Here is a 25,860-nt window from a genome sequence, read left to right as displayed (position 1 = left end):
CTTCAAACTAACTGGATGTGTCACTTAAGTGGAGAAAGGATAGATATCGTGAATATTTTAAAGACTATATAAAAATAAATTTACAATACAAAAAATGAAAAGTAAACTAAAAAAAGAAAAATCTATAAAAGATGTTTTACTCAAAATCACTTCTTTATCATATACCATTCCAAAAGGATTATATTTAAGAGATTATATGTGAGTCAAAGTATGGGAGAAAACTAACAATCCTTTAGATCTGATTTTAATTTTTGAGTTTATTTCTTGAGCAGTTTTATCTATTTGTAAAGATTGATATTACTTGACTTTTATTCTTTATTATTAGAGGTTTTCCAAAGAAAAAAGAAGTAATTGCTTATTTTTCTTAAAGGAATGAAACTCAATCTATATTGTAATTACCATATGCATCCATTGGACTCTCTTAGGCATTAAGTTACAGTTGGGGATCTTAGGATTCTTATTTTTCCCATGTCGTGAAACATATTTGCTATTTCATCATTACTCATGAATTATTCTGAAGGATACTAAAAACAAAGGAGGATGATGGAATGACCTAGAATAATGGTGTAATCCTGAAATAAATCATCACAATTGCATCATCCATTTTCCTATTGCATTGGCAAGAGCATGCATCACCTTTAAGGAGGCATAAAAGAAGACTGTAGACACCATCTTTGTAGCTTGTACTGAACACAGTTGAAGATTCATAATTTTTCAGTTTCTGTCTTTAATGGCAAAGAGAAAAAGTAAAGGAAGATGTTTCATAATTCTTGGATGAATCAGAAGATGAAGGCAGAGACAACAGAACTTGGCTCTAATTGCAACAGTGAACTTGATCATACAAATGAAATCTCAGACGCCAAGTCTTCAGATATAAACACCCTCAGCAAATATTCTCAAACCTAAAATTTGATGGCACATGATATATTTCTATGGACCAAAGGGAAATATGGTGTTCTCCTTCAGTCATTCCACCAGGAAGACTTCAGCTCACATTTTGTCACGAGATCCTGGATCATTGTTGAGTGGCTGTCTGGCAGTGTTCCTTCATCTTTTAAGGTGTTGATGCCCTGGGAATCTACTTGAGTAGACAGATGTTGAAGGCAGGTGGGTACAGAAAAGTGACTGGGAGGAAACAGAAACTTGCTGGGCTGACCAAGTTCATTGGTTTATAATCTAAAAATGAAAATATTTTGCAATTAGGAAGGAAAGAATATGGCCATCTGCCCTTCATCAAAATTATCAAAGCCTTCAATTTTTTTCTTGTGTTTTTAACAATACAAGTGCAGAAGAAGAAGAAGAAGCAATGATAACTGGAACTTATTAGAGATTGGAAGTCTGAGTCAGTATTTACAAGACAGCTGTTGCAGAATTATGCATGAGAGCTGATGAGCAGTTGCATCCAAAGGGTGTTGCTCACTTCATATATGTATAGGCCTAAAATCAGGAAAACTGGAAGAAAAATTTGGACTTTTTGTGTTCAGTTCTAGTGTCTAAATTTCTATCTGAGTTCCTAATTTTTCACTCTTCTACAAATTATTTATACAATAACCGAAAAATATTTTTTAATGTTTCCATCAGATACAGTTGGTAAGCAGGAATGACTCTTTTTCCTGGTACACTGAGTGCAGTATAGGTAGAAATTTCCCAAAATGTGTTCTGCAACACACTGAATGGTCAAATATGTTTGAGAAATATGGGATAAAACACAGTTAAGTTTTTAACTGCAGGGTTCTCTGAGCCTTTAACACACAACATATCAAAATTGGTTTGACCATAAAATTCTTTTGGGGACAGAATATTTCACGGGACTAGTGGTCTATGGAAGACTCTTAAAAAAACTGCCCTCAGAGATAAAAGACAGCAAACCAAACCATATTATGTATTCATTTGCTAAGATTAAATTTATGGAGACTCTCCCCTTGCGGAGGGAAGTGTCAGAAACCCAGCTCCGTGAGAGAAGCCCTGTAAGACAGCTGTGGCAAGAAAATGAGTGAGGGCCCCTAAGGATGTCCAAAGGAGCTACTGGAAAGGACAGGTGCAGAGAGGTTCCTATGCTCCCAGACAAAGGGGACTCACGAGGAATGACTTCATTGGCTTTATTTGAAAAGTAGGAACAAGATTATTCTAGAAACAGGGAATATAATCAGACCCTTGGTATTTAAAGGGTTTAACAGAAAAATGCTCTGACCCCTCAGAATCACTGAGAGTGGATGGGGAGGGGAAGGAGGGTGGAGGGAAGAAAGAAAGCAGTGGTTCCTGACCCTCAAGGGAGAGGAGATACCTTTTTTTTAGTTCATTGTTTGACACAGAGTCCTGGGCCCCTGCCACTTGTATTGGACAAACCACCTCTGAGACTGGGGTGTCTCCCCTGCAAAGGTCCTGCAGCAGGGATGGCAGCCCTCATCATTGGTCCTGAGCTCAACTTCCCTACCCTGTCTACCAGCAACCAGCTGCCTCCACAGCCCATCAGCAGCCCTGCCCACAGGCCCCTTACCTCATACAACAGAAAAATTGCCCCTGAGCTGCAAAGGCCAAGACCACACTCATTCCTTGAATCCTACCCTTCTCCTCAAGGACACACCCCCTCCCCCATTAATCCTTTTCTCCCTTGATTCCGCAGCCCTCCAGCAAACCACACATCCAAGCTTCCTTTCAGAGACAAACTTCTCCAAAGAGTTTTCTGGACTCACCCTCACTACCTCCTGGTGCCCCCAGCAAACTTTCACCTCCACCTCCTTCCTGAAACAGGTCACCAAAGACCTACCTCAAGCTTAGGTAACACTCACCTGAGTCTTCATCTTGCTCAAGCCCTCAGCAGCACTTGGGGCTGATCCCTCCCTTGTAGGAACACTCTCTTAGGTGACTTCTGCAATCCCACCTCTGCCTGGTATTCCTCTTTCACCCCTCTCCACGTTTTTCCAGGCTCCTTTGTCTCTGCCACATCTCTAAATTTTCTCTGACTGTCGCAAAGTTCTGACATCAGCTCTTCTCTCTTCAGTATCTATTCTCTCTAGTCCCAAGATTTTAAATATCACCTATATGCTGATGCCTTTCAGATTGTATACTGTGCCTACTTCTCCCTAAAGCCCTAGACTATGAAGGCTAAATGCTTAGCTCAGCGTCTCTATTTAGGATTCAAATAGGTATCTCAAACTCAGCATGATAAAAACATAAACCTCAATCCCAGCTCAGCTCCCTGAGCCTCTTCCTCTCAATAAATCATACCAGTTGCATAAACTGCAAACCCAAGGGTCACATTTAACCCCTCTTCCTCATCTCACAGGCCTCCCTCAACATCTAATCCAAGAGTAGAGCCTGTAGGGTTTCCCAAATATATCCTGAAACTGAGAGCTTCTCATCATCTGCCCAGACACCACCCTATTTCTAGTGATGTGATCTGTGACCTGGACCCCTGTACCCCATCCAAACAGGCCTCAATGCCACCATTGGTCTTGGCCCCCTAGAGTTTATCTTCAGACAGCCTCCAGAGTGACCTTCCATCACATGAATTAGATCACACCACCCCGTATTAGTTTCTTGTGGCTTCCATAAAAATTATCACAAACTTAGATTAGAACAACAGAAATTCACATTCTTGCAGCTCAGAAGGCCGTAGCCCAAAATCACGGTAAAGTAGGCTTGGTTCCATCTAGAGGCTCTGAGGGAGAGTCTACCCCACGCCTTTCTTCTGGCTGTTGAGGGTTGCTAGCAATCCTTCAGGTTCTTGGCACATAGCCACATCTCTCCAATCTCTGCCTCTGTCTTCACGTGGCCCATCCTCCATATGACCCTGTGTAGGGAGGGTAAGTACACTTTTATTGTATTGACAGCTCACTCCACTCCAGGATGATATCATCTTAATCCTTACCTTAATTATAGTACAAAAAGCCTATTTTCAAATAAGGTCACATTCTGTTCCTTCCCAATGGACATGAGTTTTGGAGGGCACTGTCCAACTTACTACATTTCCTTGCTTAAAGCTTTCCAGTGACTTCCTGTAACCAGAACATAACCCATACTCCCATAAGGTCCGCAGGATCTACAGCTTACCCACCTTTGACCTTGTTTCCCTCCTCTCTCCCTCCATTTAGCACATTCCAGTTACACTGGCCTTTTTCTCCCCCTCAAACATGCTGAGTCATTCCTCTCTCCAGGCCTTTGAACTCCTTGCTCTTTCCTCTTGAGACACCATGTTCCCCAGGCTTGCATGGCTGTCTCTTGATCATTCAGAACTTCACAAAAATGTTATATCACAAGGCCTTTTCTAACTATCTCAAAAGCAACCAACACTCCACCCCAGCCATTACCTCATTTCTCAACTTTCTCTTCTTTATAGCACTTGCCTATATGTGAAATGATTGTGTCCACTGATGAACTTGCTATCTATACCCGTAAGAAAATAAGCTCCTTGAGAGCAGAGACTTCACCTTATTTGTTTGGAGCAGTGCTTAGTGCACAGTAACTGTTTGTGTTAGAAATTGTGGATTGGCTCTCTCAACATGTATGACCTCAAAATTGCAAAATCCATCACAATGGGATGTTGCCTTCCCATAATGCAAAAGCTGGAAGGCTAAAAACCACATTTCTCAGACTCCTGCAGCTAAAGTTATGGTTGTAATTTAAATCTCTCAAGAACCAGGCAGTCACCCAAGACTTGAATTTGAAACTGGGTTAAGCAGAGAAAGAAGTGTGGCACAAGGCATCCATTTGAGGTGTGCAGATCATAGTAGCTATAGGGAAGTTATGCAGTTAAGCATAACTTATGAGTTATGCAGCTCCCTGGTGGTGGCAGGAGAGTGGACTCATCCCTACTCAGCCTAGAGCCTGTCCTCCCAACTGTTTTGCTAGCCATTTAATGCCTTGCAATAAATCTTTCTGCTTGAAGTAACTACGGTGGCTTCTGTGCTCTACAGCTAAACACCAATCAAATCATTGCTTAATAAGTACTTGTTGACTTACTATGACATAGCATTTGGAGCACCCCAGATAAGGGTTTGTAGGTTGGGGGCTTATGATTTTACAGTGATTGCCTCTGCCATCATTGTTACTGGCTGCATTAGGTTCCAGTGGCTGCTGTAACTGATTATCATGCATTTGGTAACTTATGAATATTACACTTATTCTCTTGCAGCTCTGGAGTCCAGAAGATCAAAATCGGTATCACTGAGTCAAAATCAAGGTGTCCATAGGATCATGCTCACTGTGAGGCTCTAGGAAAAAAAATCTATTTCTTGCTTCTTCCAGCTTCCAAGTTGTGATTTAAGCCCCTCAAAAACCAGGCAATCACCCAAGACTTGAATTTGGAACTGGGTTAAATGGAGAAAAAAAGTGTGGCAGATCTATAAGTGTGGCTTATAACCACATCACTGCAGTCTCTGCCTCCACTGTAACATTTCCTTCTTGTGTGTGTATGTGTTAAATATCCCTCTTTTATAAGGGCACCTGTGATAGCATTTAGAGAGCTCCTAGATAATCCAGGATAATCTCTGCACCTGAAAATCCTTAACCTAATCACATTTGCAAAATTCTTTTTTCCAAATAAGGTAACATTTACAGGTTGTAGGGATTAGGGCCTGATATTGTTGGTGCCATTATTCAGTCTATTACAATGACCATGACAAAAACTGTATTCTGAGATTCTTCCCCATTATTCTAGGTGAATTTCATCATGTGTGCCCAAACCTTGTCCCCTCACCCTGCCTTCTCTTGAAGACTTCTTGAAAGACTTAACTAGTTTGTCCTTCTCTTGAAAAACTTACCTAATAAGGCACAGTGGGAGGGGAAGAAAGGAGTTAAGATACTATGACTATCAGACACCACCAGCCAAGGGAATGGGGAGGTGAGTGAGCCAAGCTCTGAAGAGGTGGTCTACACTCAGATGAGAACAAAAAAAATGAATAACCAAATTGCTGGAGCTTCAGCCAAATGTATTCAGCTATACCTGATAAGCCAAGAGGGAGATGAGTTCTTGATATGTCCAAGTTGGCAGACAGGTGTATCAAGCCTGACGAACTATTGGAAAAGGTTCACTTCCCAGCTGAGGACTGGTTTTCCACAACAACTACAGCCAGCCTAACCCCCCTCCCCCTTTTAAGAAAGAGTAAAGAAGGTCAAGGAGAGAAATGATAATAGGGGAGTAGGAGCAGATGACCGCCTGGACCCAGTAGGCTATTCGACAAAGATCAGGAAAAGTGAAGAGTCAAAGCAATTATCTGGATAAATTAAGCAAAAAATTAAAAAGAGGTGATGGGATTTGGGGACCTTTCCAGCCAAGGCCAGTTGTCTACACAATTCAACCCACTAGCCAATTATTCAAATTTCCCTGCACTTGCAAGAACAACAGATGGAGGCTATGGTGGCTCTAGAGGCCCATGATTATTTTACCCATCTTAATAGATATCTGACATTAAATCAAGCCATTCAATTGGATAGAAAAAAAAATTAGAGTATCAAAGCAGTGACTGCTTTGGTAATATTCAATTGAATGAAATAAAGTGGGCTCGATCTTTCTAACTGGTTGATACAATGCTGACATTAGTGCCATGTTGTTTGGCAAATTGTGCAATATTAATCCATTCATTTGATAACTATTTAATAAGTACCTGGCATATATTAAGCAGAAATGAATCTGGCTTTCAAGGAGCAAGTAGAAGAAATAGAATATATTTCTAAAAAAGCCATCTAATCTTTTCAATAACCTGTGTGTTAGTTACTCTTATTCCCATTTTTACGGATGAGCAATCTCAAGTTCACCTTAGACAGAGTTACACAGTTAGTGACAGAGCCTGGATTGAACCATATCCCTCACTGCTGAGACCCACACATTTTTTCCACATGACTCAATGGTTTCTTGAAAGCAAGGGCATTGAACTGGTCCTTCAAAGCTATGTGGGATTTGAACAAGTTCAAATGAAAAGAAGTGCACTTAATGTAGAGAGAAAAGTGGACATAGGGCCATAGTCATAATGCATGACTGGTGAATGGAGGACTGGAAGAAAGAGAAAGTTTATGAATACAAATGATGAGCTTAACTTTTTAAATATTTTTGAGTATGTCTAGGACATGCAGATAGAAAACATCAGTAGTCACTGAGAAATGCAAAATGAACCCCATAGAGAAGCTTGGGCCAGGATACTTAGATCTGGGTATACCCGCACAAAAAGGAATGATGGAAGCTATGAATTTACAAAGGCAAAGGGTCCATGAAGAGAAGAAATAAGAAATGTATAGAAGAGAATTAAGAACATTTAGGAAGTAAAAGAAAGGAATAGAAGATGAGAAAGAATGAATAGTCAGGGAAGCTACCAAAGCCAAGCATCCCAGGACCTAAAAGAGGAGAGAAGTTAAGATGGGGCTGAAACCATGACAAACTCTGGAAAAAGGTCAAGGAGAATAAGGACTGAGGACTGAAAAAAGGCAAGTAGGATGTTTTTGGTGTCCTTTAAATAATAATTTATGTTTGGGTAATGGAAAAAGGAAAAATGAGTTACCCTTTTAAAAACTCTGACATTGAAAGGGAAGAGACAGAAAAAATAGGAGAAAGAGAGAGGTAAATTTTAAAGAAAAAAGTATAGGCTGAGTTGCATAATTTAAAACATTATAAATTTCCCATTGCATCTCTCCCTTTTTCCTACCCTCTCCACTATTTGCCACTGATATATAAACTTAGTCTGACCAAGTGAATTACTCAATATGGGAACACTAATTGAAGCAGACTTGTCAACATTTTTCTGAAAAAAAAATCATTGATAAATTATTCTAGCAAGAACTTTCATCAAATATAGGCTGGTGATTGGCAAGAATCACAGGGTTTGGCTTTTGGTAGAGCATAGTTTTGTTTTTATCAATGAGAGTTGAACATGTTTGTACAGGAAGGCCTAGTACCAAGGGACAGACTGAAGATACCTTATGATTCTAGACAAGTATGGGGAGAAGGAAATCAAGTTACACATGTAAGGGCTTGCTTTAGATAGAAGTGAAGAGATGTAAAAAAACAAAAACAAAAACAAATACAAAATAAAGGTGGCTGACAATGAAGAGAAATTATAAGTGGAACAAAATGGCAGACTAGATAATTCATAATTCACAATTCCTCTCCAAAGAGAACAAACATGCAAGCTACATGAAATATAAAAATTGTCTTTCTGAGGCATCAGACTGTTAACACAAAAGTGAAGTATTAGCATGCCAGGAGCTGGGGGAAATGGAGGCCCAGGAGCCTAAAGTGGCTCTTCCTCTGGGATGTTAGTCAACTCCTGATCAGGCAGCAGAGAGTCTGGTAGGCTGAAAAGCACTTTTGAGAGCATATCATATATGTAAACGTTCAAGGAATTAGTGTCCAGGGACTGCCAAGTCAAGTGTCCCAGGAAAACTCATATCTTTGGGATGGGATCCTGAAGGACTGCAATATGAGAAAAAAAAATTAACCAGAAATATTCAGACCTTTGTAGGCAATGTTGCTCACCTTCAAATGATTTCAATTCATGAAACTGGATTAATCTCAGGGTGGTAGTAGTACTCCCAGGCTCCTGAAAAGTAAAGTAAATCTTCCCTAGAGAAAGATAATATCATTCTAAGCAAATTATTTCACAACTTATTTTTCAAATACACTAACTATTAAGCAAAAATAACTAAATAAAAAGAAAAGATTACAGGAATAAAAAAACAGAACAATGGACAATAGAAACAAACTCATAAGATATCTAGACATTGATGTTATCAGACATAGACTTTAAAATAATTATGCTCAATATGTTCAAGGATATAAAAGGCAAGATTGAGAATTAGAGGAAACTAAAAGCCATGGGAAAGAATCAAACAAAAATCCTAGAACTAAAAAAGTATAATAACCAAATTTAAGAAGTCATGGATGGCTTCACAGCACATTAGATAAAACTGAAGTAAATTTTATGTTCAAAATATATATGAAATGAAGCATGGAAGAATAAAGGATAGAAAAAAAGGGTAAGAGAGAGAAATTATAAGAATGAGAAAGTCTTATATACATGTAATTGGAATCCTAGAACAAGAGGAGAAAGAATGGGAAAGATAGAATATCTGAAGAGGTAAATTTTTCCAAAACTAATTAAATACATAAAGATACTGATTCAGGAAGCCCTTAAAAACCCAAACTATGAGAAATATAAAGAAATCTACACCTCAGTGTACCATAATAAAATTGCCAAAAACCAAAGCAAAAAGAAACATATTGCAAGAAGCCAGAAAATAAGAAACAGATTACTGTCAAAGGAGCAACAATGAGACTTACCACAGACTTCTCAACAGAAAAGATGAAAGCTAGAAGTTAATGGAACACCTTAACATGCTAAAAAGTAAATGTCAACCTAGAATTTTCTGCTCAACAAAAATATGCTTCAAGAGTGATGAACTAAAGATAGTCAGACCCAAAGTAAGAATATTTGTCACTCACATGAAAAGAAACATTAAAGACTTCTCTTCAAGTCTGAAGAAAATAGTTCTAGGTAGAGAGGAATGCAAGAAGGAAAGAAATGCATAAGAAATAATAAATAAATATGTTGATGGACAGTGACTGCACAGGAAGGGGTGAGGACTTGATAATATGGGTAAATGTTGAACCACTGTGTTGTGTATTTGAAACTAACATAAGATTATGTATCAATGATACTTTAATTTTAAAAGTTAGCAAGTATATAGACAAATATAGTGACTAGATTAAATAAAGAGATTTGTTGGATTTAAAAATATATTTTGCTTAAAATGCATGACAACAATAATACAAAATTAGGGAGAGTGGTAAAAGAGTGTTCCAGAGACATCAAAATGCCTGAGAAGAACATAAAAGCATCAGTTAATATTATTGCCTAATAACAAAGGAATTTATGCTATAATCCAGGTGCCAATCAACTAGAGAATAGTAAAAGAATATGCAACTTTTCCAAAGTAATAGAGGGAGGAAATGGAATATTAAAAAATAATCTATCTAAAAGAAGCAATAAAATGAGGGAAAGAAAAAAATAGGATATAGGTAGAACAAATAGAAGGCACTGAATAGCACTGTAGATTTCAATCTAAATATATTAGGAATTATTTTAAATTTAATGTAAATAACTTGTTAAATGTAAATATACTAAATGCTCCAACTAAAAGACAAAGATTGTCAGACTAGATTAGTTTTTTAAATTATATAATGTTTACAAGAGAATCTTACAACACTTAGGTATACAGAATGGATAAAAGAAAGAGATGGAAAAATATATTCAGTGTAAACACTAATCCAAAGAAAATATGACTACCTATATTAATTATCAGACAAAATAGGATTCAAGGTGAAAACTATTACTATACATAAAGAGAGGCATTTCTAGTGATAAAAATTCCAGATATTCTAAAATTATATATACATAATACCTCAAAATATAAAAAATAAAAAATCGACATACAAGATGGTGATGTGAGTAGGGCAGCAGAAATCTCCTCCTAAAACCATATATATTTTTGAAAATACAACAAATACAACTATTCTTAAAAGCGAGACCAGAAGATTCAGGACAACAGCCAGGCTACATCTACACCTGGGAGAACCCAGCACCTCACGAAGGGTGTAAGATACAAGCCGCAGTCCCGCGGGATCTGAGTGCCACCCCTACCCCAGCTCCCCGGCAGGAGGAGAGGAATTGGAGCGGGGAGGGAGAGGGGACCCAGGGCTGCTAAATACCCAGCCCTAGTCATCTGCACCAGGAGCATAGACACACAGTGCGTGGTGTTCTGGATACTAGGGAAACAGAATAGTAAAATGTGCAAGCAGATTACCACAGCCAGCGCCCCTGTGACAAAAAAAAACCGAGTGCTTTTTGAAAGTATTAAAGGGACAGGAGCCTCACAGCTGGATGGAAGCATCCCGGCACACTCAGCCCAGAAGCTGGGAATCCTGGGGAACTCCGGGTGCCCTAACCCTCTGGGTGGCAGTGCAGCTCTGAGGCCCCTCACAGTGATAAACAGCCTCCCACCCATTTCCCCTCTGGTGCAGCCCTGCCAGAACAAAGCAGGAGCCTGAGATTGACCATGCTTCCTCCACAGCTGCCTGGGCAAGAATCAGAGAAACCCATCTGTGCACAGCTGCCCAGCAGAAGCCGCTAGGGGTCACCGTTCTCCCAGGAGAGGAAGGCAAGGAGCAAGCGGGGACTCTGTTCTCCCAGCTGACACATGTGCCAACTGCCCACGACTACCTCTATCGCCATGAAAAGGCAGAAGAATTTGATCCAGACCAGAATCACACAGACATCCTCCCCTGAGAGGGAACCTGGGGAGATAGACTTAACCAATCATCCAGAAAAAGAATTCAAAATAAAGGTCATAATCATGCTGATGGACTTACAGAGAAATATGCAAGAGCTAAGCAGGGAGAATACAGAAATAAAACAATCTCTGGAAGGACTTAAGAACAGACTGGGCGAGGTGCAAGAGGCCATTAATGGAATAGAAATCAGACAACAGGAACACAGAGAAGCTGACACAGAGAGAGATAAAAGGATCTACAGAAATGAAAAAATATTAACTGTGTGACCAATCCAAAAGGAACAATATCCGCATTATAGGGGTAACAAAAGAAGAAGAGAGAGAAAAAAGGATATAAAGTGTAGTTGAAGAAATAATTGCTGAAAACTTCTCCAAACTGGGGGAGGAAATAGTTGTTCAAACAACGGAAGCACACAGAACTCCCAACACAAGGAACCCAAGGAGGACAACACCAAGACACATAATAATTAAAATGGCAAAGATCAAGGATAAGGACAGAGTATTAAAGGCAGTCAGAGAGAGAGAAAAGATCACCTACAATGGAAAACCCATCAGGCTATCATCAGACTTCTCAACAGAAACCTTACAGGCCAGAAGAGAATGGCATGATATATTTAATGCAATGAAACAGAAGGGCCTTGAACCAAGAATACTGTATCTAGAACAATTATCATTTAAATATGAAGGAGGGATTAAACAATTCCCAGAAAAGCAAAAGTTGAGGGAATTTGCTTCCCACAAACCACCTCTACAGGATATCTTAAAGGGACTGCTCTAGATGGAAGCACTCCTAAGGCCAAATAGATGTCACCAGAAAAAAATGAAATCACAGCAAAGAAAGCAGAACAATCAAATACTAACTAAAGGTAAAAAACAAAATCAACAACCCACGAAAGCAGTCAAAAGAAACACAAAAGAGAACAAAATAAAACACCTAACATATAAAGAATGGAGGAGGAGGAATAAGAAGGGAGAGAAATAAACAATCATCAGACTGTGTTTATAATAACTCAATAGGCAAGTTAAGTTAGACAGTAAGATAGTAAAGCAGCTAACCTTGAACCTTTGGTAACCATGCACCTAAAGCCTGCAATGGCAAAAAGTGCATATCTTTCAATAATCACCCTAAATGTAAATGGACTGAATGCACCAATCAAAAGACACAGAGTAATAGAATGTATAAAAAAGCAAGACCCGTCTATACGCTGCTTACAAGAGACTCACCTCAAACCCAAAGACATGCACAGACTAAAAGTCAAGGGATGGAAAAGATATTTCATGCAAACAGGGAGATAAAAGCAGGTGTTGCAGTACTAGTATCAGACAAAATAGACTTCAAAACAAAGAAAGTCACAAGAGATAAAGAAGGACATTACATAATGATAAAGGGCTCAGTCCAACCAGAGGATATAACCATTATAAATATATATGCACCCAATACAGGAGCACCAACATATTTCACATATTTCAATACTAACAAAATTAAAGGAAGAAATAGAATGCAATGCATTTATACTAGGAGACTTCAACACACCACTCACTCCAAAGAACAGATTCACCAGACAGAAAATAAGTAAGGACACAGAAGCACTGAATGACACACTAGAACAGATGGACCTAATAGATATCTATAGAACTCTTCACTCAAAAGCAACAGGATACACATTCTTCTCAAGTGCACATGGAACATTCTCAAAATAGACCACATACTAGGCCACAAAAAGAGCTTCAGTAAATTCAAAAAGATTGAAATTCTACCAACCAACTTCTCAGACCACAAAGGTATAAAACTAGAAATAAATCATACAAAGAAAAAGGCTCACAAACACATGGAGGCTTAACAAAACATGGAGGCTCACAAACACATGGAGGCTTAACAACATGCTCCTAAATAAACAATGGATCAATAACCAAATCAAAATAGAGATCAAGCAATATATGAAAACAAATGACAACAACAAAAAAAGAAGCCCCAACTTCTGTGGGATGCAGCGAAAGCAGTTTTAAGAGGAAGGTATATAGCGATCCAGGCATATTTAAAGAAGGAAGAACAATCCCAAATGAATAGTCTAAAGACACAATCATCAAAATTGAAAAAAGAAGAACAAATGAGTCCTAAAGTCAGCAGTAGGAAGGACATAACAAAGATCAGAGAAGAAACAAATCAAATTGAGAAGAACAAAACAATAGAAAAAATCAATGAAACCAAGAGCTGGCTCTTTGAGAAAATAAACAAAATAGGTAAGTCCCTAGCCAGACTTATTAAGAGAAAAAGAGAATCTACACACATCAACAGAATCAGAAATGAGAAAGGAAAAACCACGATAGACCCCACAGAAATACAAAGAATTATTAGAGAATACTACAAAAACCTATATGCTAACAAGCCGGAAAACCTAGAAGAAATGGACAACTTCCTAAAAAAATACAGCCTTCCAAGACTGACCATGGAAGAAACAGAAAATCTAAACAGACCAATTACCAACAACGAAATTGAAGTGGTAATCATAAAACTACCCAAGAGCAAAACTCCTGGGCCAAATGAATTTACCATGGAGTTTTATCAGACATACAGAGAAGACATAACACCCATTCTCCTTAAAGTTTTCCAAAAAATAGAAGAGGAGGGAATACTTCCGGACTCATTTTGTGAAGCCAGCATCACCCTAATACCAAAATCAGACAAAGACCCAACAAAAAAGAAAATTACAGACCAATATCCCTGATGAACATTGATGCAAAAATACTCAACATAATATTAGCAAACCAAATTCAAAAATACATCAAGAGGATCATACACCATGACCAAATGGGATTCATCTCAGGGATGCAAGGATGGTACAACATTCGAAAATCCATCAACATCATCCACAACATAAACAAAAAGAAAGACAAAAATCACATGATCATCTCCAGAGATGCTGAAAAAGCATTCAACAAAATTCAACATCTATTCATGATAAGAACTCTCAACAAAATGGGTACAGAGGGCAAGTACCTCAACATAATAAAGGTCATATATGAAAAACCCACAGCCAACATCATACTGAACAGCGAGAAGCTGAAAGCTTTTCCTCTAAGATCGGGAACAAGACAGGGATGCCCACTCTCCCCACTGTTATTCAGCATAGTACTGGAGGTCCTAGCCATGGCAATAAGATAAAACAAAGAAATACAAGGCATCCATATGGTAAAGAAGAAGTCGAACTGTCACTATTTGCAGATGACATGACATTGTACATAAAAACCCTAAGGACTCCACTCTAAAACTACTAGAACTAGTATCGGAGAACAGCAAAGTTGCAGGATACAAAATTAATACACAGAAATCTGAGGCTTCCTATACACTAACAATGAACTAATAGAAAGAGAAATCAGGAAAACAATTTCATTCACAATTGCATCAAAAAGAATAAAATATGTAGGAATAAACCTAACCAAGGAAGTGAAAGACCTATATCCCAAAAACTACAAGAACCTCCTAAGAGAAATTAAAGAGGACACTAACAAATGGAAACTCATCCCACGCTCTTGGCTCGGAAGAATTAACATTGTCAAAATGGCCATCCTGCCCAAAGCAATCTACAGATTCGATGCAATCCCTATCAAATTACCAACAGCATTCTTCAACGAACTGGAACAAATAGTTCTAAAATTCATATGGAACCACCAAAGACCCCAAATAGCCAAAGCAAACCTGAGAAGGAAGAATAAAGTGGGGGGATCTCACTCCCCAACTTCAAGCTCTACTACAAAGCCATAGTAATCCAGACAATTTGGTACTGGCACAAGAACAGAGCCACAGACCAGTGGAACAGATTAGAGACTCCAGACATTAACCCAAACATATATGGTCAATTAATATACGATAAAGGAGCCATGGACATACAGTGGGGAAATGACAGCCACTTCAACAGCTGGTGTTGGCAAAACGGGACAGCTACATGTAAGAGAATGATACTGGATCACTGTCTAACCCCATATACAAAACTAAATTCAAAATGGATCAAAGACCTGAATGTAAGCCAGGAAACCATAAAACTCTTAGAAAAAAACAGGCAAAAATCTCTTGGACATAAACATGAGCCACTTCTTCATGAACATATCTCCCCAGGCCAGGTAAACAAAAGCAAAAGTGATCAAGTGGGACTATATCAAGCTGAAAAGCTTCTGTACAGCAAAGGACACCATCAATAGAAAAAAAGGCATCCCACAGTACTGGAGAGTATATTCATAAATGACAGATCCGATAAAGGGTTGACATCCAAAATATATAAAGAGCTTACGTACCTCAACAAACAAAAAGTGAACAATCCAATTAAAATATGGGCAGAGGAGCTGAACAGACAGTTCTCCAAAGAAGAAAGTCACATGGCCAACAGACACATGAAATGATGCTCCACATCGCTAGTCATCAGAGAAATCCAAATTAAAACCACAATGAGATATCACCTCACACCAGTAAGGATGGCCACCATCCAAAAGACAAACAACAACAAATGTTGGCGAGGTTGTGAAGAAAGGGGAACCCTCCTACACTGCTGGTGTGAATGTAAATTAGTTCAACCATTGTGGAAAGCAGTGTGGAGGTTTCTCAAAATGCTCAAAATAGAAATACCATTTGACCCAGGAATCTGATTTCTAGGAATTTACCCTAAGAATGCAGCAGCCCAGTTTGAAAAAGACATGTGCACCCCTGTGTTTATCGCTGCATTATTTAGAATAGCCAAGAAATGGAAGTAACCTAAGTGTCCATCACTAGATGAATGGATAAAGAAGATGTGGTACATATACACAATGGAATATTATTCAGCCGTCCTACCATTTGCAACAACATGGATGGAGCTAGAGGATATTATGCTCAGTGAAATAAGCCAGGCGGAGAAAGACAAGTACCAAATGATTTCACTCATATGTGGAATATAAGAACAAAGGAAAAACTGAAGGAACAAAACAGCAGCAGAATCATAGAACCCAAGAATGGACTAACAGTTAGTTACCAAAGGGAAAGGGGACTGGGGAGGATGGGTGGGAAGGGAAGGAGAAGTTGGGGGAAGAAGAAAGGGAGCCTCATGATTAGCATGTATAATGTGGGGGGTGGGCACGGGGAGGGCTGTGCAACACAGAGAAGATAAGTAGTGATTTTACAGCATCTTACTACGCTGATGGACAGTGACTAATGGGGTATGTGGGGGGGACTTGTTGAAGGCGGGAGTCTAGTAAACATAATGTTCCTCATGTAATTGTAGATTAATGATACCAAAATTTTTTTAAAAAATCAACATAACCTGATGGACACATAGAATACTGAGCCCACCATTACTAATTCTGCATTCTTTTTAAAAACATAAGGAACAGTTTCAAAAATGAAACTATTCATTTGCTGAGCCATAAAGCTAATCTTAAGAAATATCAAATAACTGAAATTATACAAAATACACTAATTGCATTACAATTAAGCTGGAAATTAATTATAGAAATATGATTAGAAAACTCCCATGTATTTAAAATTTCAGAAATCTTTCTCCATTCCCCATCGGAAATCAAATGAAATTTTAAACATTTTAGGTGAACTATAATGAAAATGTTGCATATTAAAATTCATAAGATAAAGTTAAAGCTATGCTTAGATGTTTATCATTTTAATTGCATATATTAGATAAAAGGAAAGGTTTGGAATGAATGAATCAAACAGCCATCTTAAGAAATTAGAAAAGTACTGAAAACTGAACTCAAAGAAAGAAAAAAGATAAATGCAGAATTTAAGGAACTAGAAAACAAATATAAACTAGGATATATTAAAAAAACCAAAAGCTGGGTTCTTTAGAAAGAGAAATAAAATTGATTTAAAAAAACAAAACCCTAGCAAGACTGAGCAAGGGAGAAAAAAAGAAAAGAGAAAAATAGTCAATGTCAGGCATAATAAGAAGACACACAACAGAGCCCACCTTCATTAAAGATCATGAGAAGATCTTAAACAATGTCACACTTTTCCATTTGAAAATTTAGATAAAAGGGTTAATTCCTAAAATTCAGAATTTGTTTAAACTGACACAAGAAAAAATATGAATCTTAACTAGTCAAATAACTATTAAATCAACTGAATCCATAATTTAAAACCTTTCCACAAAGAAAACCCCAGGCTTGGAGGTAATACTCTCTAAAATGTGTACATGAGTGCACAGTATACAAGCACAAAAAAGATCACAGCAGCACTATTTGTATGATAAACTGGGGACAACCCAAATATCCATCAAGAGTAGAATAAAAAAACACATTGTGACACATTTAGAAAAGGCAATACTATCCAGTGATGAAAATTTATAGACTACAACTACACACAACATGGGTGAATTTCACAAGTGAAAGGCTGAGTGAAATGAGTCAAGCATGAAAGAATACCTGCTGTGTAGTTGATATGATGTTGTCAAAACAGGCAAAACTAAACCTTAGCATTTTAGGGCATGTATTTTGTTGATAAAACTATAAGGAAAATCAAGAACATTTTACCGTGAAAGCCAAGATAATGGTTACCTGTGGTGGGAGGGAGGGTTGGAGGCATGAAAGGCAGCAGAGAGCGCTTCTAGAGTGCAGCAGTTATATTTGTTGACCTGATCGTTAATGACACTGATGTTAACTTTGGGATAATTCATGGAGCTATAGAGCTTTCTGTAGGTATATTTTATTTTACAGCTTCAAAAGTGATGAGAAAAAGGGGGTGGGAGAAGGGAGAAAGGAAGGAAGGAAGGAGACAGGGGAGGAAGGAGGGTGAAAGGAAAGAAGAATGCGGCGGGCTAGAGTCTCTTAAAGAGAAAAGACTGCTGAAAAAACTGCTCTGAGCCGAGTTGGCAAACTCAAATGCTCAGAAGAATCAGGCAGGCCCTGCATGAATGGTCGTTTGGGGTGGAGGGTGAGAGAAGCCCATTGCTCAATAGCATCTAATACTCAGTCTCCGTGTCCAGAAAGACACTGTCTGTCGTTACAGAGACAGTGACAAAGTGAAGAGTGTGTGCCACCTGTCAGGGGACAGCTGTCGCTCAGTTCCAGCGACAACAAAGAGCCAGTCCTCTCAGATCCGCAGCTTTTCAAGTCCAGCTGGAGATCTGAACTTTCCTGTGATCTGCTGTTTCTTAAGTGTTGATAACTAAATTGAATTGTTGTAAACATCATTCAGGCCAAACAAAACCCAATTTATGTTCTGGATAAGGTCCATGGGTTTAAGATCCACTCAGAATTTGGTGAGGGGCTCGTCAACCCATAGGCATGGCTTCCTCCAGCAATCCCAGTTGCCACCGAGGTGACAGATACCAGGCTCAGGCTGTAAGGAATCTGGATGGCAGAAGAATAAGAGAGCACCTCCCTGAAAGTCTTCACCCCAAGATCCAGGAAGCTGGAAGGACCTCAGGGACGAAGGACTCGAGGAAAGATCAGAGACTGAAAGCCCCAGTGAGCACAGGAGAACTAAAAGCCGAGCTGACTAAGAGGCAGAGTCAGGAGGAGTTTCCAAATTCAAGAGCTCCGAAAATAAACCTTTCCTTTTCTCTTTTACTTGCATTGCTCTCAACTTGCTTTTCTTTTTTTTAATTCTAACAATTCTATAGGCAATCGGAAGCATGAAGAAAATAAAGCAACTCCAGGCTGTTGTGGAGGTGCTCTGTTCATTAGACGTTCTGCTCTTAAGCCCACTGGTTTCAAAAGTTGAGACACACACACTTTCCGAATGATCCAGTCATGGACTCAGACCACAAGCCAAGGCCACAAGCAACAGCGCTTGGCCTGCATCTGCCTCGGCCCCTTGTGGCTGCCTTCCAAGAAGTGCTGGAACAGCGGAAGCAGCTAGCCACATAAGAAGTGGTCAGCAGTTGGGAACAGCTGGAGTGGAGAGGGGAGAGCCAGTGAGCAAACATCAAAGTTTGAGAAACAAGGCTTTGGCTGAACAAAGTTCACTGTTGTTTTCCAAGAAAGCAGAGCCTAGTTGAGCCACCCCAGAGAACAGGGCGAGGAGCAATGAACTGAGGGCTGGCTTTCAACTTCTAAGGCTCAGTGTGCTGGTTTGCTCAGCCACCCAACAATGAGGAGGGCTATTATTGCTCCCTCAGGGCAGAGGGCAGGCAACAGCTCAGGGTAAAAGGGGAAAGATGGACAGGAAGTCAAAACAAGACCAAACTACAGAAACAGAAAGCAAGTTGAAAGGAAAAACAACAAGAAGGCCTTTTGTCCTTTCCATGTGCTATGCAAATGTGCTTCAATTAATCTTCCTTCAATTATTCCATCCTAAACCTTTAGAGTTGTTCAAACCTACACGTACCCACCTTTTGAAGTAGTGAATTCTCCATTCCTAGCAGAGTTGGAGCAGAAACTCAATCATTGTCTGTCAGAAATTCTATTAAAAGGATGAGAGGTTGAAAGGGATACTTTTAATTCTTAAAACTGTGATTTGCAGAACTGGATACTCCCTGACAAAGTATAGGATATTCATATGTCGCTATATACAAGGCACTTAGGCAAACCAGATTGTTTGCAAATAGGTCTGGTTATCTGCAAATTAGGTCATTGAAGTTCTCAGGTATGAAGCAAGGCTTATTTTAAGAAATTAAGTTAATTTAGAAATAGTTTTATTGAAAAACAATAAGTTCGAAAATAATTATAAATAAGAACAGTTTTTTGTAACTCCATACATTTTTCATAGTTTCTATTAGACTATCTATTAAGAAGGTTCTTTGTAAATTGAAGTTATTACTTCTATTATTTCTTTATTTCTATTTCCATTATTTCCATTTCTTTTAATAGACGTAGTTTTATTTATCTAATAGTATATTAATTTCTATGTTTTTCATGTCTGTACACTTACAACACCTAGCCCTGTACCTGAACATGTTTGTTGAATGACTCAATTGCAAAATCAGAGCATATAAATTGTCCATTTCTGCAAATTGGCCATAATAACAGCATTTTGAACACATGCTATATGCTAGGAACTGGGCCAGATAAAGGAATATATATCCTAAAAGTCCCTAAAATGTGGTTGTTCTGATTGTTCCCATTTTACAGATGACTCAGCTGAGGCTGGTAAGTGGCAGAACCAGGATTCAAGGCCAGGTCTGTCCCATTCCTAAGCTGAAGCTCTCAACCATTATATGAAACTGAATGTCAATCCTCTGCTCCATGTAGACATTTTTAAGTGGGGAGTATGTTTAACAGATGGAAACTGCAGTGTGGCCCCATGTGGATGGACTGCAGGGCTGAGAAACCCAGCTCCCTCCCGTGAGCCTACAACCTGCTGCCAGCCATGCAGCCTCCCTACCCCCAGCCCTAAATCACTTCAGGCCCTTTGTTCTTCCCATAGCTGCTCAGCAAATTCCTTGATTCAAAATTATGATCACAGGTTGGAGTGCTACTTAAAATAATTTTGCCAAATGTTCCATCTCTCTGCGTTGATGAATATAATGGGTAGCAATTTAAAGAGCAAAGAAAAATATATAAGAATTCACTTTGTTGAAGACCAAAAAAAGACCCCATGGGCCACATCCACAGCTTTCATTTCCACCTGAAGGATTCTCTCCCGCAGGAAGCTGGCCAAATACTAGACTTTCGAGAGCCCTCGGCCTGGTGGAGGGTCGGGCCTGCCACAGATGGAGGGAGCAAAGGCCAGTGCGGGTGCTGGGCTTGTTTAAGCACGAGTCAGAGGTGGAGTGGGGTACGCCCCTGGTTTCCGGTTTCCAACTTCCTGTATGAGTCACTGACGGGCACTTCTTCCCTGCCCAGCCAGGCTTGTATGCACACCACTCTGAGGGGCAAAGGCAGACACAGGGACATGTAAACGACCCAGACAGGCCAGGTATTCCTTCCCTAAGGTAGATTTCTCTCTCTAATTCAAGAGTTCAAATTCTGTGGGAGGCAGGGGTCAAAGGCAAACCATTGCGGCTGGGAGCTAGATCATGCAAGGCGTCCTGCCTCAGACTCGTGGCTTCCTCCCATTCGATACGGCCCTGGGATGTGATCGAAGCCTTGAACCAGCCCATTCCCCAGGCTGGCCCACTGCTTAGGGCTCCATGAGCAGGGTCATTCAAGAGACCCAGCAGACAGGCCATGATGAGCCAAAACAAGGGAGTCTTCCTCACACTGGATTCTGCTGCACCAAATGGCTCCACTTACAACATTTCCTCCATTTTCTGAGGCTTCCTCTATGCTTAAGAAGTAGTGTATTTGCTCAAGATGAGCAAATCCTGAGCACAGAGACAGTAGTAAGAGTCTCTCTCAAATTTTCCATACCAAAAAAAAGCCTTTGAAACAGTGAGGCTTGTCAGCCAGCAAGTCCCACAGTCAATCCTGCCTCTGAGCAAGGATTCCAGGAATCCGGTGAAGAACATGTGTCTCCAGGGCCACCTTCAACACGAGCTGCCTTCTCAAATGCCCCTCTGCCTCTCTGCTGAAGTGTTGCCAAACAGGAGAACCAGTCCCTGGGACAGCCCCAGCCTGCCTGCCTATTTGGTAATGGGCCCTTCAAGGGCTCTCAACGGTGATAAGCCAGCCTACTATGCTTACAGGCACTCCATTTATTGCCCCCAAAAAGATCTGTGCAGCACAAAGCATGGGTAAGAAACAGTGTGCTTCTGCAGGAGCCGAGTCAGCCTTTGAGAGCAAAGAGGCTACAAGGGTGGCAGATGCAGGACAGACAATTCCCAGACCCATCACGTCCCAACTGGGTGATATTTGGGAGGTTCCTGCCCCCTTCTGAGCCTCAGTTTCCTCATCTGTTAAGGGGCAGAATTCTGCACATTTCACCAGGTGGTTGTAGCCGCTCGATTAGCTCTCCCTGTCGGTAAGCAGGAGGCTTTACAGCGATGTCCAACAGTAATGGCAGAAGCCCCACCAGCCAAGATGGAGGGCTGGGAGTCCACACTCAGGAACGCCAAAGCTCTCTGTCACACCCCTGACCTCCAGGCTGTCTGCTTTGCTCTAAGGTCTGCGTACTAGATTCTGTCCAAAATGTGGCCCCCAGCCCAGTACAGCCCCTTCATGGGCTCTGTTTCCAGGCCCTGCCCCATGGACAGTCAGGGAAAGTAGCAGAGCCTGCCGGGCCCATCCCACCACTCTGGATGCTTCTCTCTCCCCATCTCTCCTCACCCTTTGGACCGCAGAAGATGCCTGAGCACTTGGCTTCTCCAGCCTCCTTTGGGGGAGGAAATGCCTTGGGTTCCTTTGACTTGGGGCCACGCTCTCTCCTTTCTACCCCACTCAGCCAGCGTACACCTAGAGAGAGCAGAAGTGGCCACCTGCTGGAAGGTGCAGTTTATCACTGACATTGTTTAGAATTACCACTGCATGGCGATTAAAAATCTGAAAAGCTGTTAACTCTCTAGAGACAGTGCATCCCTCATGGGCACACCCATCCATGCACCCCTCATCTCCTGGGTGGCCCCCGACTCTCTTTTTGCTCCTGAAGCTCTTCACGCAAAATTAATCTGCACTCTCACTCATGTCTTTACAATGGGAGTAATTGTGAAAGAGGTCCTGTTACAACTCCAAAAACGGGTGCTCTCTTTCTCCCTAGAAGTAATTCTCAGGCCCTTTGGGCAAGCAGAGAAATAACTCAACCCCAAAGATTGTTGTAAACTTAAGAAAAGGATCCATGGTGCCTCCTTTACCTTCTTGCATTGTTTTCCTTTTTGCAGATGGTCACATTTCATGAGGAAGTACTGCCAAAGTAAAGGAGGGGGAACCTTCACCCTTGATCATTCCCAGGTCCAAGACCCTGTCAGCAGTGAGGCAAGGACATTCTTTTATTCTATTCCTTGAAGGGTGGCTCCAGCCACTCAAGTGGAAAAGAGTAGAAAAAGCAGAGGATAAACTCACATTGTCTACCTTGTATAGGGTACTCCCTGGAGAAACTTCTGGAAAAAGAAAACAGAAGTCTTACTCCATGCAATAAAAATAACTTCATCAATTCATACTCCTAACAGTTTGTGTACTAAGTGTGTACTACATTCCAGCTCTTCACATACGTCTTCTTAATGAATGCTGTAACAACCTTCTGAGGGAGATACTTTGATCCCCATTTTACAGATGAGGAAATCAAGGACAAAGACATGAAGGGATTCCCCAGGTGGCATAGTAACTGAGAGAGCAGAGACTTACTCCTCTCTGGAGTCCAGGCCACTACTTGGTCACACAGCCCCTCCAGGATTTCCACTGTGCCTGTATCCTTTTTATAATGCCTTTATAAGATGTCAATCAATATTCCTCATCAAAACTTGGAAATGGAGGCTTTGAAAGCAAGCATCATTCCAAACTTGGGGTTAATGATAAAGCTGGAAAAATGCAAAAGACTCACTGTTCCCACTCCTCCCTTATCAATATGTGACTTAGATCTGGATGCCAAGTCAAATTTCCCCAGATCTATATCCTTAGTGGTAACTTATTAAAGAGTAAATCAAAGTTTGCTTTGAGAGAAAAGTAAATACACCCAACTTTCCATACGATGCTGGACCCTGAGTCCACTTCCTGGTTCGGCTGTTGACTCAGGTTGTAACCCTAGATAAGTGCCGGCAAGAGGGGCCTGGGCGTGAGACCCAGCATCGGGCACCCCCGGGAGCACTAGGGGCTGGGGACACTGTCTCCTGGGCAGCCTGCCTGCTTCTGAGAGGCAGACAAAAGCTGCAGACATGGGGCACAAAGCTCTGGATGCAGGTAGTAGCTGTTTGTCCTTGGGTCCCTTGTTGTGAGGAAAGGGGCCATTTGTCACATCACCAATAAACCCTGCAGTTCTTTGGCTCTGAACTCACCCGTAATTATTGGGAGTGAGGTGGGAAGGGCTGCACCTCGGACTCAGATGACAGGGAAGATAAGAACAAAGTTAACAAGAGTCAACTCTAATCACAGTGAGTATTTTCAAGGAAACAAATAAAAATAGTCAGAAGTGGGTCAGCACTGACACTGAGGTTATGGACAGGAAAGTGGGGCAGAGTCCTGGGGAGAGAATAAAAATTGTATTTTATGAATAGAAATTAATACTGTCTTTCTGATCTGACTCCCTGTTTTCCCTTCTCTCTCTACCTTTTGGATATACAGGAAACACACGCACAGAGTGAGGAGGAACAGTGTGATGATGAATCCTTGATCCACCTTCTCAGTGACAAAACTCCTTTTCCCTGAGGCTGGAGAAAAAAAGATACTTAAAAAGAATTCACTTGAGAGGCTGGGAGGAGAGACATAATCTATACCTATCTTTAAGGTTTCTGCAATCCAGGTGCATGCTGCTTAGGGAGGATGGCAGTAAAGCAAAGAAAAGCCCTTTGTAGGGAGCAAGGGACCTATCCCAAGCCAGCCCTTCACACCAACCATTGCCCCATGGACCCATGGCACTCCATGTGCCACACACACCATGTCCGTGTGCATGTGCTCATATGCACGCAGACATTACACATGCACACTCACACACGTGCCCAGTGTTCACATAGACATGCATCACATACATATACACAGAGTACATATATGTGGTACACACACAGTAGACAAGCACACACACAGTATTCACACACAGAATTGCACACACAGTAGACATGCATAACCCATAAAGTGGTTCTTGTTCTCCCTGTAACCTTAAGATTTAGGCAGTTCTTGTCAGCCCCACACTTGGCAGGATTATTTGTGTGGCCTCAGTAACCTGATTGGGGCAGACTTACTGAGCTTATCAAAGAGAATAAGCAGTAAATCCTGATGTTCAATGATCCCAAGCAGATCAGGGCCAGGACAGAGGAATCAGCAAGATGGTTCCTTTGGTAAGAATCAGCATATTTGATGGGTAATTTGCTGGAGCACTGGAATACTCACTTCCTCCAAATGTTATCTTCTCCGTACTCTTAATAAATAAAAACAACTCTCTAGCTGGACCAAATAGCATAGATAACACACATACATACATGCATGCATACATATTTATCTACATATGTACTTCAGATGCATAACAAAAAATACAGCCACAGTATTTGGGGAGGAAATTGGGTGTGGAAGTGGGTTCTACCTGTGTGGCTTCTCTCTCCCCTAGATGGGGAGCACAAGAAGCAGCCACCGAAGGCATGTTCAGGCCACTCAGCCCATTCGAATCCCCTCCAAGTCAGCCTGGATAGCAAGGAGCTCTGTTCTGAGTCTGGTTCTAACGCAGGGTGATTTCAAGACCTAAGACAGCCCTATGTGCCCAGCCAAGCACTTTCCTGCACTGTCGTGAGTTAGCTGTGTCACACAGGAACGGCATCTGTTTTCATTTCTTTGGGAACATGAGCATGGGTTCAAGGAGCTTGTGCCCATTCAGGCCTTCTGGTAGCTGCGGGAGGGTTAGGTTTCCAGAAGGACACAGAATTTACCTGGGCTTTCATCAGCCAGGAGGCTGAGGCAGTGAAGTGGTTTCAGAATATTTTCCAAAAGGCATGCAATTGTTAAAAGACCTGCTCATTAGGAAACCAGCCTCAAAACGGATTAAACAAACAGCGACCCACTGAAAAATCAGCAAGAAAAGATTATTTCTTTTTAGCTTGGGGTTTTCAGGGCGGGATTTTTGGGGGAGAGGGAGGGAGCTACTCA

At 40.7% G+C, this 25,860-nt stretch overlaps 1 long non-coding RNA gene across 1 annotated transcript; it reads right to left on the bottom strand.

The window, feature by feature from the left end:
- Nucleotides 1–273: 273 nt before the first annotated feature.
- Nucleotides 274–25,436, bottom strand: LOC118972200 (uncharacterized). The gene is made up of 4 exons (XR_012133320.1): nt 25,304–25,436; nt 19,593–19,663; nt 8,468–8,554; nt 274–3,793 (listed from the first exon to the last, which is right to left on the bottom strand). It is a non-coding gene; the product is annotated as an uncharacterized lncRNA (long non-coding RNA).
- Between the last annotated feature and the right edge of the window lie 424 nt (nt 25,437–25,860).

Source organism: Manis javanica, chromosome 7 (assembly GCF_040802235.1).
Source record: "Manis javanica isolate MJ-LG chromosome 7, MJ_LKY, whole genome shotgun sequence".
Lineage (NCBI taxonomy): Eukaryota > Metazoa > Chordata > Mammalia > Pholidota > Manidae > Manis > Manis javanica.
This window is presented reverse-complemented; position numbering and strand designations above follow the sequence as displayed.